The sequence below is a fragment of the Panthera pardus genome, unplaced genomic scaffold (assembly GCF_024362965.1).
Source record: "Panthera pardus isolate Hobbes unplaced genomic scaffold, ASM2436296v1 HiC_scaffold_13, whole genome shotgun sequence".
In the NCBI taxonomy this organism is placed as follows: Eukaryota; Metazoa; Chordata; class Mammalia; order Carnivora; family Felidae; genus Panthera; species Panthera pardus.
The window spans coordinates 18,906,400-18,918,570 of NW_026526688.1; the positions used below are offsets into that span (position 1 = coordinate 18,906,400).

Genomic DNA, 12,171 nt, shown 5'->3' on the forward strand with positions numbered 1-12,171 from the left:
GTCATAAACCCCCCTATCCCCGCCGCGACGACTGGGAGGGAACGTAAACCCTGAGCTTCTCTCTGAGGAGCGAAGGCTTCAAAGACCACGACCATCACCCCAACTTTTAAGACCTGCACCTGCACGCCCACCCCCCAAAACATCTAGCTTTGAAAAGCAAGCAGACTTTGTCCACGAGAGGAGAGCCAGGAGGCTGTAATCTGAGCAAACAGCCCTTAAACAGCTCGCGCGCTTGGACTCACCGGCCTCAGTGCCCAGCGCGGAAGCGGCTCATTGAGGAGCGAGGGGCGTGCAGGCTCCGTGTGGGAGACGCTCGTTTGCTTTTTCCTTGTCTCGGAGCTTCGGCCTGAGCGACAGCCATATGATTTCGCACACATTTGGAAGTCGCTGGGGCTGTCCCCAGGGAGGGAGGTCTTGGCGGGTCGCCGTCTTCGGCCTCCCGTCCTGGGCTCTGGAGCCAGTATCTCCCGCCGGAGCTCCCTCAAGCGTGTGGTGCGCAGGGCATTGCGGCTGCGCACAGAGCGTGCCCCTTAAGGGCCTGGCTCTGATGGCTGCCGGGTGGGAGCTTACGGTCCTGGGTCCCCGGGGGCTGTAACCATCAGAGAAATCATTCTGGGCAGGCTACCACCCCACTTCCCACCCCACATTGCACAGACTGACATACCCCAATCTTTCCGTAAAAAAAGTCCTATTTGTTTGTCCAGGAGCTTCTGCCTGAGAGGCGGACTTCAGGTTTGACTCACTGGTAAACACCTGCAAATCTTTGTGCTCTCGTGCTCTCAGGAAACGCTAGGCTGGTGCCCCCCGTCTTTGTCTCTCCTGCCGCCTTGCTACAGCTTACCAGTATGTCCCAGACAGGAGCTTATACACTCATCCGGAGCCCCGAGGTCTGTGACTGCTGCCCAGGGGACAATTCTATTGCCCGGCACTGGTGGTTCGCAGGGTTCCAGTCCCACTGGACTGTCTATATCGGCCTACTGTAAAAGGTGCTGCCTGAGGATCTGGCTCCCAGTCAGCCTGACTCTAGGTGCTGAGATCCTCCCCATTGGCACACTGACAGGCTTTGGTACATTCTCAACTCCTGGAAGCTATTAAAAATAAAATGGGCTGCTCCAACAATCACAGGGGTTTGAGAGACAACCGAGAGCTAGGGCAAGGTTGAACAGTAATGTTCATCTCTTACATGAGGCCACCACTTCCACACGGGAAGACGTGGACATTTTATCTAATGCCTAGACCCAAGGCATTAGAAGACCCAAGCTATATAGTCCCCAAAGGAGATGACTTTCCATTTCTTAAACACAGTCAAGCCAAATGAAGAGAGAGAGAAATATGTTCCAACAGAAAGAATAAAGTAAGATCTTAGAAAGATCTCTTCTTCATGAGGATAGGCTACTAGGGACAGAAAAATGTATCAATAGTCACCTGGAAATTTCAATCAAGCCATTTAGTGATTTTTATTTTTCTAACACCCGTAGGCTGACTGAATCCTCTCCTCATTGATGCCATCTCCATCTCTCTATTCCTGAATGTGTAGATGTATAGATGACTGGGTTTAGAAAAGCAGTCAAAGCTGCATCAAATATGGCTAGAAATTCATCTAGATGTGTTGAAGGAGAGGGCCACACATAGAAAAAAATCAGTAGGCAAAAAATAAAATCAGGACAGTACAATGAGCTCATGATAGAGTAAAAGGAGCCTTGGCTGAACCTCCAGAGGTGGCCAAGATGAAGATGTAAAAGGATGAGCAAGAAGAAAGCAACCAAGGAAACAAACCTACGATGAGCAGTGCCTGTGAACTTCAGTTATAAGTGTCTGTGAAGGCAAGTTTGATGAGCCAACGTATGTCACAGTAAAAGCTGGTCTAATACATTAAGGGCTACAGACAGGCAAGTTTACCACAGAAGCCAATTGGCCCAATGAGTGAATGAGACCAACGGTCTAGGCAACCACTAAAATCAAAATGCACATTCACGGGTAGAGAGGCTTACATATGGCCCTATAGCTGTCAAAGGCCATGGCTATGAGCAGCACATCTTGTTGCCTTCAAAACGGCATGGCTAAAGAAGACCCAAGCTATATAGTCCCCAAAGGAGACGACTTTCCATTTCTTAAAAAGATCACAAATCATCCTGGGTACTGCAATGGAGCAAGATATCAGATCAGTGATGGAGAAATTGGCTAAGAGAAAACACATGGGAAAATGTAAGTAAGGGTCAGAGGTCACAGTAACCATTATGAGGACATTTCCCATTAGATACAAAAGAGAAGGAAAGAAAAAAAGAAAAAAGAAGCTGGATCTCCTTGGAATTGGAGAGTTTCAGGAACACAAGCTCCGACACCACAGAGTGGTTGGCTCCATCCACTGGCTCATATGGTAGGTTCATTCTAAACCTTCGTTACCTTAAGAAAGAAAATGACACAATTTTGGAAGGAAGAAAATGAAATAATTCATATTAATACTATTACATTTTATATAATACCCTCTATGGAAAAGTATATACATTTTATAAGTCAAATATTACTGAGCATTTCACAAAAATCAAATAATCCTTTTGGATTATGTAGTTACATATGACAGTAACTGAGTTGCCAAATTGCCTTGCTAACACAGGGAATGGTGCCTAGGAAAATTTATTTAAATGACAAGTCTTTCATACCCTATATAAATTACTTTTTCTGATCACTTTTTGGGGGCAGCAGCTAACTCAAATGTAGGCGTTTAAGCAACTAGGAGTTTTGACAGTATAAAATGCCAAATAAATTTGGAACATCTGGTGCTATCCAAGTATAATGAGCCTAAATGAGATACATCGGAAGGAAGAAATGGACAAGGAAACTGGAGAAATAGGGAGTCTGGAAATGAGTCCAATAATCTAAAAAAGGAAAAGAAGCAAAGCAAAGAGCTGCATACCAGAAGAAAGTAACATGTATATGGTTTGTGTCTTCAAAGTTTCAAAGACAAGATTTGATCCTGGTTGAATACACAAAACCAGAGGAAGATATCCAATTGCCCCTGAAAGAATAATACTTGGTCATTTTTTGTTCTGAGCAAAGTAAGAATAATTTCAAACAATTGAGAATTAAACAACAAAAACATCCCATGTTAATATTTGTGGAACACAGAGCAGTATCTAGGGGGAAATAACTTTAAATATATTAATTAATATATAAGAAAGATTCACAACAAATAAATTAAGAATTAATTTTTTAGTTATCCTGTGCTGATAGAGTAATTCCTGAAGTACAATTCCCAGAAAAAAAAAAAAAAAGGATAAATGCTTCATTATTTTTCTTTATTTACTAGACAATAGAATAAATATTGATTAAATAATACTTCTCATCTCAGGATGGTAGGATTATGAATGAATTTTTATTTCATGTATACCTTTATTTATGAGATATTTTTAAATGAAAAATGTCTAACCTTAAAATCATGTAAAAAAAAAAAAGCATTCCTTTTGAAAAAGCAATCAGGCAATAAAGATATCTCTGCAACTCAGTAAAATTCCTCTCCTCTTCTGAAGTATTAAAACTTCTGTATATACATTTAAAAAAATTTAAGACTTCTCATGAAATCTGAAACTGAGGTCGTTCCTGGAGGTTTTTTATGAAAGAATCTCCTACTAAAGTTAAGACCTCTGTTTTATGTCATTTTCAAAAAGATAGCCCCTCTTGTGTGGGGGCATTGGGTCAATATTCACTCAGAGGAATGAACAGCACTTCCTGAATCACCATTGCCTTTTTCTACAGAACCTGGATTTTCCCCTAGAGATTTCCTATCCACACATACGCAACACTGACAATACTCAGAGGTTATAAAACCTGACAAATCACAGCTTGAGGTGAAAAAGCTTTAGGACTGAAAAATATCAAGAGGAATTAGAAATGAAAGATGAATGCAATTATATTCATTTATTTTATAGCTAAATTATAATTGGAAAAAAACAAATAGTAATATGTTTTAAAATCTGAAGACTGATTATAACTATTAGCAGTATCATAATGTTGACCTGTGTTACATTAAGAATATCCTTTTTCAATGAGATGTTAAATTTAATAAGCTAATGAAGGAATGACTTTTCAGAAAAGGTAATAGGGGAGTTTTTCATTTTCAATTTCAAACCTGTGCTTCACTTTCTAGAATGCTTTTATTTAGAGGACAGAGGTGTTAGGAAAATTGTTGGTTATTTTCCTTTCCCAGACAGGACTGACAAAACTTAACTAATATAGTCCAGCTTCTGGAAGAACAACAAAGTTCATTCTATATAGCATCTTATAAAGTTTGTATAAGTAATTTAGCTAATAGTACATATGAAAATGTTTCTCATTGTCAAAATAATTTGATTTTAGAGAAGTATATGGGAACCAGCTAGGTCCTCATTTTTCCCCCAACTTTTTATTTTGAAAATGTTCAAATCTACAGGAAAGTAACCAGAACAATCCAGTGAATACCATCTCTATGGGCTGAATTGCATCCCTCCAAAATTTATGTATTGGAGACTTAACCCCTAGTACATCAGAATGTGGTTGTTTTTGAAGATAGAGTTTTAATTAGTGGGAGGGTGGAAAAAATAAGATAAAAACAGAGAGAGAGCAAACCATAAAAGACTCTTAAATACAGAGAACAAACTGAGGGTTAATGGGGGGGGATAGGTGATGGGCATTAAGGAGGGCACTTGTTGGGATGAGCACTGGGTGTTATATGTAAGTGATGAATCACTGGGTTCTACTCCTGAAGGCAAGACTAGGAAATACTGTATTTTAGCTAACTTGAGAATAAATAATTAATTAATTAATGAGCAAGTTAAGAGAAGGCCATTGGGATGGGCCCTAATCCAATCTGACTGGTATCTTTATAAGAGGCAATTTGGACCCACAAAGACACCAAAGGTGTAAATGCACAGAAGGACAACCATGGGAAGAGGCAGAAAGGAGGCAGCCATCTACAAGCCAAAAAGAGAGGCCTCAGATGAAACTCACCCTGCTGACACCTTGATCTTGCACTTCAGCCTCCAGAACTGTGAGAAAATAGATCCTTGTTGTTTAAGCCATCCACTCTGTGGTTTTTTATTATGGCAGCTCTAGTGAACTCCTTATTTACTTTTCATAGAGAGCTAATTGTTAATATCTTGCTACATTTGCATACTGTCTGTCTGTCTCTCTCTCTCCACACACACACACACACATTTATATATATATATATATATATACACACACACACACACACACACACACACATATATATATAACCACATGTTTGGCAGAGCCAGAGGAAGGGATGAACCATTTGAGTATTAATCACAGGCATCATGATACTTTTCTCTAAATACATCAGCGGGCACTTCCCAAGGATTATTATAATTTCTCATATAACCACATCACAGATTTCACATTCCGGAAATATAGATGTGGGGCACCTGGGTAGCTCAGTCAGTTAAGTGTCCAGCTCTTGAATTCGGCTCAGGTCATGATCTCACGGTTTGTGAGTTCAAGCCCCACATCAGGCTCTACAGTAACGGGTGCTGAGGCTGCTTGGGATTCTCTCTCTCCCTCTCTCTGCCCCTTCCCTGCTTGAGTACATGTGCATGCGCGCGCTCTCTCTCTCTCAAAAATAAACTTGAAAAATATTTTAAAAAGGAAATATAAATGTAACATAACATATTTATTAAATATACTGTTATATTTAAATATTCCCATTTGCCCTAACATAGCTAGGTTTTTTTGTTGTTGTTTTCTCTAACCCAAAATTTAATCAAAGCACACACATTACGTGTAGTTGCCCCATCTCTTTAATCTAGGATTGTTAGTTTGTTTTTTGGGGGGAGATGTTTTTTTGTTTTTTAGGTCTTTTATGACCTCAGTCTTTTAAAAGAGCAGTTGTTTTGGAAAATACCTCTCAGTTTGAATTTGTCTGATGGTTTCTTCATAATTAGATTCAGGATAAACATTTCAGGCAGGAATACCACTCATGTGATATGTCCTTCTCAATTTGTCACATGAGGGAAGCTTATATCAGTTTGTCCTATTATTGAGGATGTTAAATTTGACTATTTGGTTAAAATTATGTCTTCCAGATTTCATCATTGAGAAATATTCTTTTATCTTTGTAAATGATAAGCTCTCTTTTGTCTGATAATTTGACACTAGGTGACTATCATGTTCCCCAGTAATCTTTCCCTCGTAGGTTTTAGCTCATTGATGGTTGTTGTCAGAATAAATTATTATGATGGTGGTTATAATATGATGATTAAACACTCTGGTTTCTCTTCAAATTGTATGATTATTGAAATATATATCATTAGCTGGAATTTTTCTTCATAAAAGGACTCTTTTTCCCTCTTTCCCTTTAATTTTTTTTTTCCTGCCAGAGGGGAGTCATGAATTTTTTACTTTATTTTATTTATTTTTTAAATTGAAGTATAATTAACATACAAGTTATATTAGTTTCAGGTGTACAACATATTGATTCAACAATTCTATCCATGACTCAGTGCTCACCATGACAAATGTAGCCACCATCTGTCACATAACAACATTATCACAATATTACTGACTACACTCTCTATGCTGTATTTTCAACTCCGTGACTTACTTATTTTGTAACTAGAAGTTTGTATATCTTAATTCCCTTGACTTGAATTTATTTTATTCACTTTTTCTGATATATTTCTGTCATTATTCATTTGGATGTTCAAATCGTCCCAAATTTCACAAGCAAGAGTGTTTTCAAGTTGACCCCTCCTAGCTCCTTGGTTTTTGAGCGTGACTTTGTTTTCTGGCATAAGAAGATATTTGTTTAAACCAAAACACAATAAAAGACAAGCTTTCCCATTTTGTTGTTAAGTCGCTGAGGGTATATTTTAATCTAGAAGAGTTCCCTTCTCTTTATTCTAAAATCATATTGACATATTGAAGAATCTGATCTAGTTGCTATAGTTTTCCACCTTCTAGACTTTGTCTAATTGTTTCCTCGTGATATCATTCAACTTTCTTTATCACGTGTATTTCTATAATGTGAGCAAGAGATGGAAAGATTTCATTAGCTACAGGGTAAATATTTTTGGCAAGTGCATTTTATAAGTCTTACTATACTTTATATTATATCACATTAGGAGCCATATAATATTTAGTTGCCCTACTATTAAATTTAATAGACACCCTATTATTAAATTGAGATGTAATTTCATCATCTGTGTGTATAATAAAATGTTTTTACCACATTCACAAAACTCATGTTTTATTTTTTATTCAAATAAGAGATTATTACCTAATGATTGTAAATGAGATTTTATTGATTCCAATAAATGTAGTTAATAGCTTCTTGAGGCTATATCTTTAAATATCAGAAAATTGCAAGTAGAGTAAAATATCAACACATTTCAAAACTTAGATTCTAAAACTGGCATTTTCCTTTGTGGCCTCACCAATACAACTAGAGATATTCTACAGTCACTTGTCAAGTTCATAAATATGATATAGAAGGATATTCAAAACAGGAATATTTATAGTCACAAAAATGTAAAAACAACCAAGGATTCATTCTCAGGCACCTGGGTGACTCATTCGGCTGAGTGGCCGATTCTTGATTTCAGCTCAGGTTGTGACTCTGTGTCAGTCTCTGTGCTGAATGTGGAGCCAGTTTGGGATTCTCTCAATCTCTTTCTCTCTCTCTCTCTCTCTCTCTCTCCCTCTCCCTCTCCCTCTCCCTCTCCCTCTCCCTCTCCCTCTGCCTCTCTCTCCTGCCCATGTTCTCTCTCTAAAATAAAATAAAATTAAAATTAAATAAATAAAACAATAAAATAAAAAAATATATATATATATAAATATATACCTTTTTTAAAAAAAGAGAGGATTTGCTCAATTTACTGTGGAACATTTAAAATATAAATACTATGCAGGCATTAAAGTCCATTAAGTAGATCTCTTCGTATGCATACAGAATCCTGGGCAAGATTTATTTAGAAAAGAAAGCAAGTTTCAGAACCCTTTATATAGTGTAATTCCATTTATGTTAAAAAAGTTTTTAAATAACTCATTAAATAATTAGAGAATATTTGAAAACATACACAATGAACTTTTACCTAACAAGAAAATGTTAGGTAATAACTTTGATAAGGTTAAACGAGGATTTCTTTTTTAAAAATATCTGTTTTAGGGTGCCTGGGTGACTCAGTGGGTTAAGTGTCCAAATTCAGCTCAGGTCATGATCTCACAGTTCATGGGTTGGAACCCTGTGTCGGGCTCTGCACTGACAGCTCAGAGTCTAGATCCTGCTTTGGATTCTGTGTCTCCCTCTCTCTCTGCCCCTCTGCCTCTCGCGATCTGTATCTCTCTCTCTCAAAAATAAATCAATATTAGAATGAATAAATAAAAATATCCATTTTAGGGGCATCTGGGTGGTTCAGTTAAACATTGGACTTCGGCTCAAGTCATGATCTTATGGTTCATGATTTCAAGCCCCCATATAGAGCTCCACATTAGCAATGTGGAGCCTGCTTGGGATTCTCGCTCTCTCCTCGCTCTCTGCCCCTCCCCCTCTTGTGCTTTCTCTCTCTCAAAATTCATTTAAAAACTTTAAAAATAAATAAAACTAAAACTATCCATTTTGAATAAAGATTTATTCAGGTTGACTTACTTCTGACTCTTTAAATTTTTCTGGATTACTTTTCAAGTATTTATTGCATCAAGTCTCTATATCTAACACTCCTCAAATTTGTAAGAATAAAAGACTGTCTTTTGTAGAAGTCAATACTATTTATTCAGTATAAGAAGAGCAAACAAGTTGTGTTGAGTTTCTATGTGAGCAAGCCAACCTTAGGGCACTCTCTGGCTAGTCTATCTAACCACAAATATGACTTCAAAGCTGAAGATTGACCAAAGCTCCCTGATCTTGTTACAGAAAAACTGAAGCCAGAAGAAATCAGAATTTATAGATGTGAAAACCCGAATTTCACAAAAATAAAAATCACAATAATAACAACCAGAGCAAATACTGGGAAACAATTCTCTTGATAAATAGGAGAGTAAATAAGCAGACCACCATAACCAAATGATTGTACTTCCTTAGATTTGAATTGAATGACCACCGCCAGCAACAACAACAAAATTAGTTAAATTAGTAGCATACCTCTAGCTAAAGGAAGGTTCTGATTTCAAACAAACAAACAAACAAACAAACAAACAGAACCATTATCTACAGAAAGGATATATATACCCAGAAAGAGAGAGACTGACAATTCTGATTTCAAGAGAATACGCTTTCCAGTTTGTACATTCTTGTAAATGACATGTTCTGCTAGCCTGCAGGAACTACTAGCTCTTTATATTTCCCAGCAATGGTCTGTCCCTTTCTCTTTGGGAAGCACTTAATGAGCCATGTACTCCTGGAAGTGAAAAGAGAGCACACAAGGGCTCTGGTTCTGCTGACAGAGTCATTTCCACTGCTCCTGATGGTTTTTGGGTTTCACAATGTATTCACTTCACCTTTAATTACAGAAAGTGAGACTAGTTTCTTTGTTTCCCTTTCATTTTGGTCATCTTCTCCAAATTAACTTGAGGCTCTGTCTCTCAAATAGGAAGTTAACATTCATTCAAGTCAAGAACGTGGGAGTAAGCTTTTTTTTTCTCTCCTTACAGATATTCTTGAGCTATTCAGCAAAACCTGTACCCACATTCAAAACCTGTAGATTTAATTATATGGTTAAAAAAAAATTAACAGCTAAGTAATCACTGGTCACCTTCAGATATGGCTAACAAAGCCATCTTTCTTGCTCATAGATGTGATCCTTCAAACTAGCAATGGACAAAACTGAACCCTCCTTTTATATCAGATCAATTGCACAGACACCCAATGCCCCCAAGCTTTCCAAGAACTGTAATGTTCAAGGACACTGTAATGACTCAGGCCACCTCCTGGCACTTCCCCAAAGAAATTTTGCTAAGCATCTCTCCTCTCAGATTTCAGGACACAACTGGAAAGTCACCTAACAAACATTCCCTCCATCCATATTCATGTAAGTTCTCTGTGGTCTAATTTAATAGAATTCATCTCCCTATTCAATCTAATTTTAACACAAAAACAAATACATTTCTACTTCAAGTAAAGGAAGGATAATATGCCTATGCTTTGCTTATCTCCGTGGGCTATTGCATTGTATTCTATCATAAGGAAACTAGTCTTTTGGGGAATACATAGAAATTATAATGGAGCAATTAGACAGCTCAATAAAATAGAAAGGAATTTAATTCAATCAACAGAACAAGGAGAATAATCACATTAAATACAGTACTAGTGTATAGTGTGTGGAATATTATCCCAGTAATTACAAGCCTCTTGATACACCACAAAGCACATTCAAGTTAAGATACTTTAGCTCAGCTAACTGATCTGCAAGAAATGTATGAAACAAACATTCCTTAGGTCATTTCTATTTTAACCTCATAAAAATCTATATTTCTACTTTACTTTCTTTCTGTCTTCCCCGGTAGCTCACTGTGTAACTTCTAATAAAATGCCTCCTATTCTCAGAACCCTTCCAAAATGTGCCTTTCTAAAGCAAATATCTCAGATGGCACAACTAGTGACTGATTTTCCTTTTATCTATCCCCTCTTCACCCTGCACAATGGCCCCATTAACTGTATTTATCCTTACAAAACTCACCTCCCTGGTTGCTTTGTCTCTCAAGTCCTTGTTTTCTCCCTAATCCATTTGTTGCTGTTCTATCTTCATTGGCTTCTCTTGTAGGTTTTATCCCAAAAGGAGCATCTTCTTCCTGTGGGCCTGACCTTGGTCATCACATAGTCACCTTGTGGGTGAGTGAAACACCAACCAAATTTCAAACTCCAACCCATCTGCTTTCCCCATCCTTGATTCTCATTCTCAGCTATTTCTAATTATAAATCTTAAAATCATCTGGAACTGAACATACCCCAAATGGAGCTCCACATTTGATTCTCCCTCCCATTCTAGCACATTCTACCACAGAGTCAAGAAGACCCAAATCTTTATGATCATGATTGAGATCTCGCTCTTGAAACCTCTACACCCAAAGGTTGGATGACTCTATTCGGGATCTCTCTTTGTTCCTGCTTCATCTACACTATCTCCTTTGTTCGCCTGGGTTCATAAAACCTGTTGAAAACTCTACTATGATAATTTTTAAATCAATCCATCAAATTTGAGATTTTTATTCTTAAATTTCTAAATCTACTATCCATACTCTAGCATTTTTATTTGAGCCCTAACTTCTTGACTTAACTCTAAGGTTTGGCTCTCTAATTATTTTTTAATTTACAATAAAAATAATTTCAAATATGCAGTCTTATTTGCATTTAAAATTGATGTGAGGGGCACCTGGGTAGCTTAGTTGGTTAAGAGTCTGACTTCGGCTCAGGTCATGATCTCACGGTTCAAGGGTTTGAGCCCTGCATCGGGCTCTGTGCTGACAGCTTGGAGCCTGGAGCCTGCTTCAGATTGGATTCTGTGTCTCCCACTCTCTCTGCCCCTCCCCCGCTCACGCTCTGTCTCTCTGTGTCTCTCAAAAATAAGTAAACATTTTAAAAATTTTAATTAAAATTGATGTGAAAAAAACAATTTTTTAATGCTTGTATTTTATTATAAAAACAAAAACAGTTTTAGATTTGAAAAAGAAAGAGTATACTTTTGGGAATCATTTCTATAGTTTGTTACTAGATTTGAAAAAGAGCAAGGGCTGAAACAACTATTTTATTTATGTACATAGATGAAATAAAAAATAAGTGCTATTTATTTTAGCCAATTGATCATATTTGTCCTATGAGCTTTGAAGGTTTTTATAATATCTTTATGTACAATGTAAACTCCACAAAAGTAAGTGCTTTATCTCCAGCAACTACCTACGTGCCAGGCATTTAGTAGACACTCAATAAATATTTGCTTCCTCAATAATTATAAATTTGAACAGCTATGAGTGGAATTAAAGTGTACAGTAATTTTCCCTTCTATTTCTCCATGTACTTAGTTTCTATTACCACTTTGGCAATTTCTTTTGTATTTGATTGGAAGTATTATAAGCCCAACTAAGTATGTGTCCATTTACGTAGATAGGCAGATATATGCGTGTTTGTGTTTGTGTGTGTGTGTGTGTGTGTGTACACTATAACCATCCTTTTTCTTGTCTCAAATGGGA

At 37.3% G+C, this 12,171-nt stretch overlaps 2 pseudogenes; one reads left to right on the plus strand and one right to left on the minus strand.

Moving 5' to 3' along the window:
* Positions 1-1,434: 1,434 nt before the first annotated feature.
* LOC109250958 (olfactory receptor 4F15-like) lies at positions 1,435-2,387 on the minus strand (annotated as a pseudogene).
* A 9,267-nt stretch (positions 2,388-11,654) lies between these two features.
* Positions 11,655-11,746, plus strand: LOC128776863 (small nucleolar RNA U3; annotated as a pseudogene).
* The last annotated feature ends 425 nt before the right edge of the window (positions 11,747-12,171 follow it).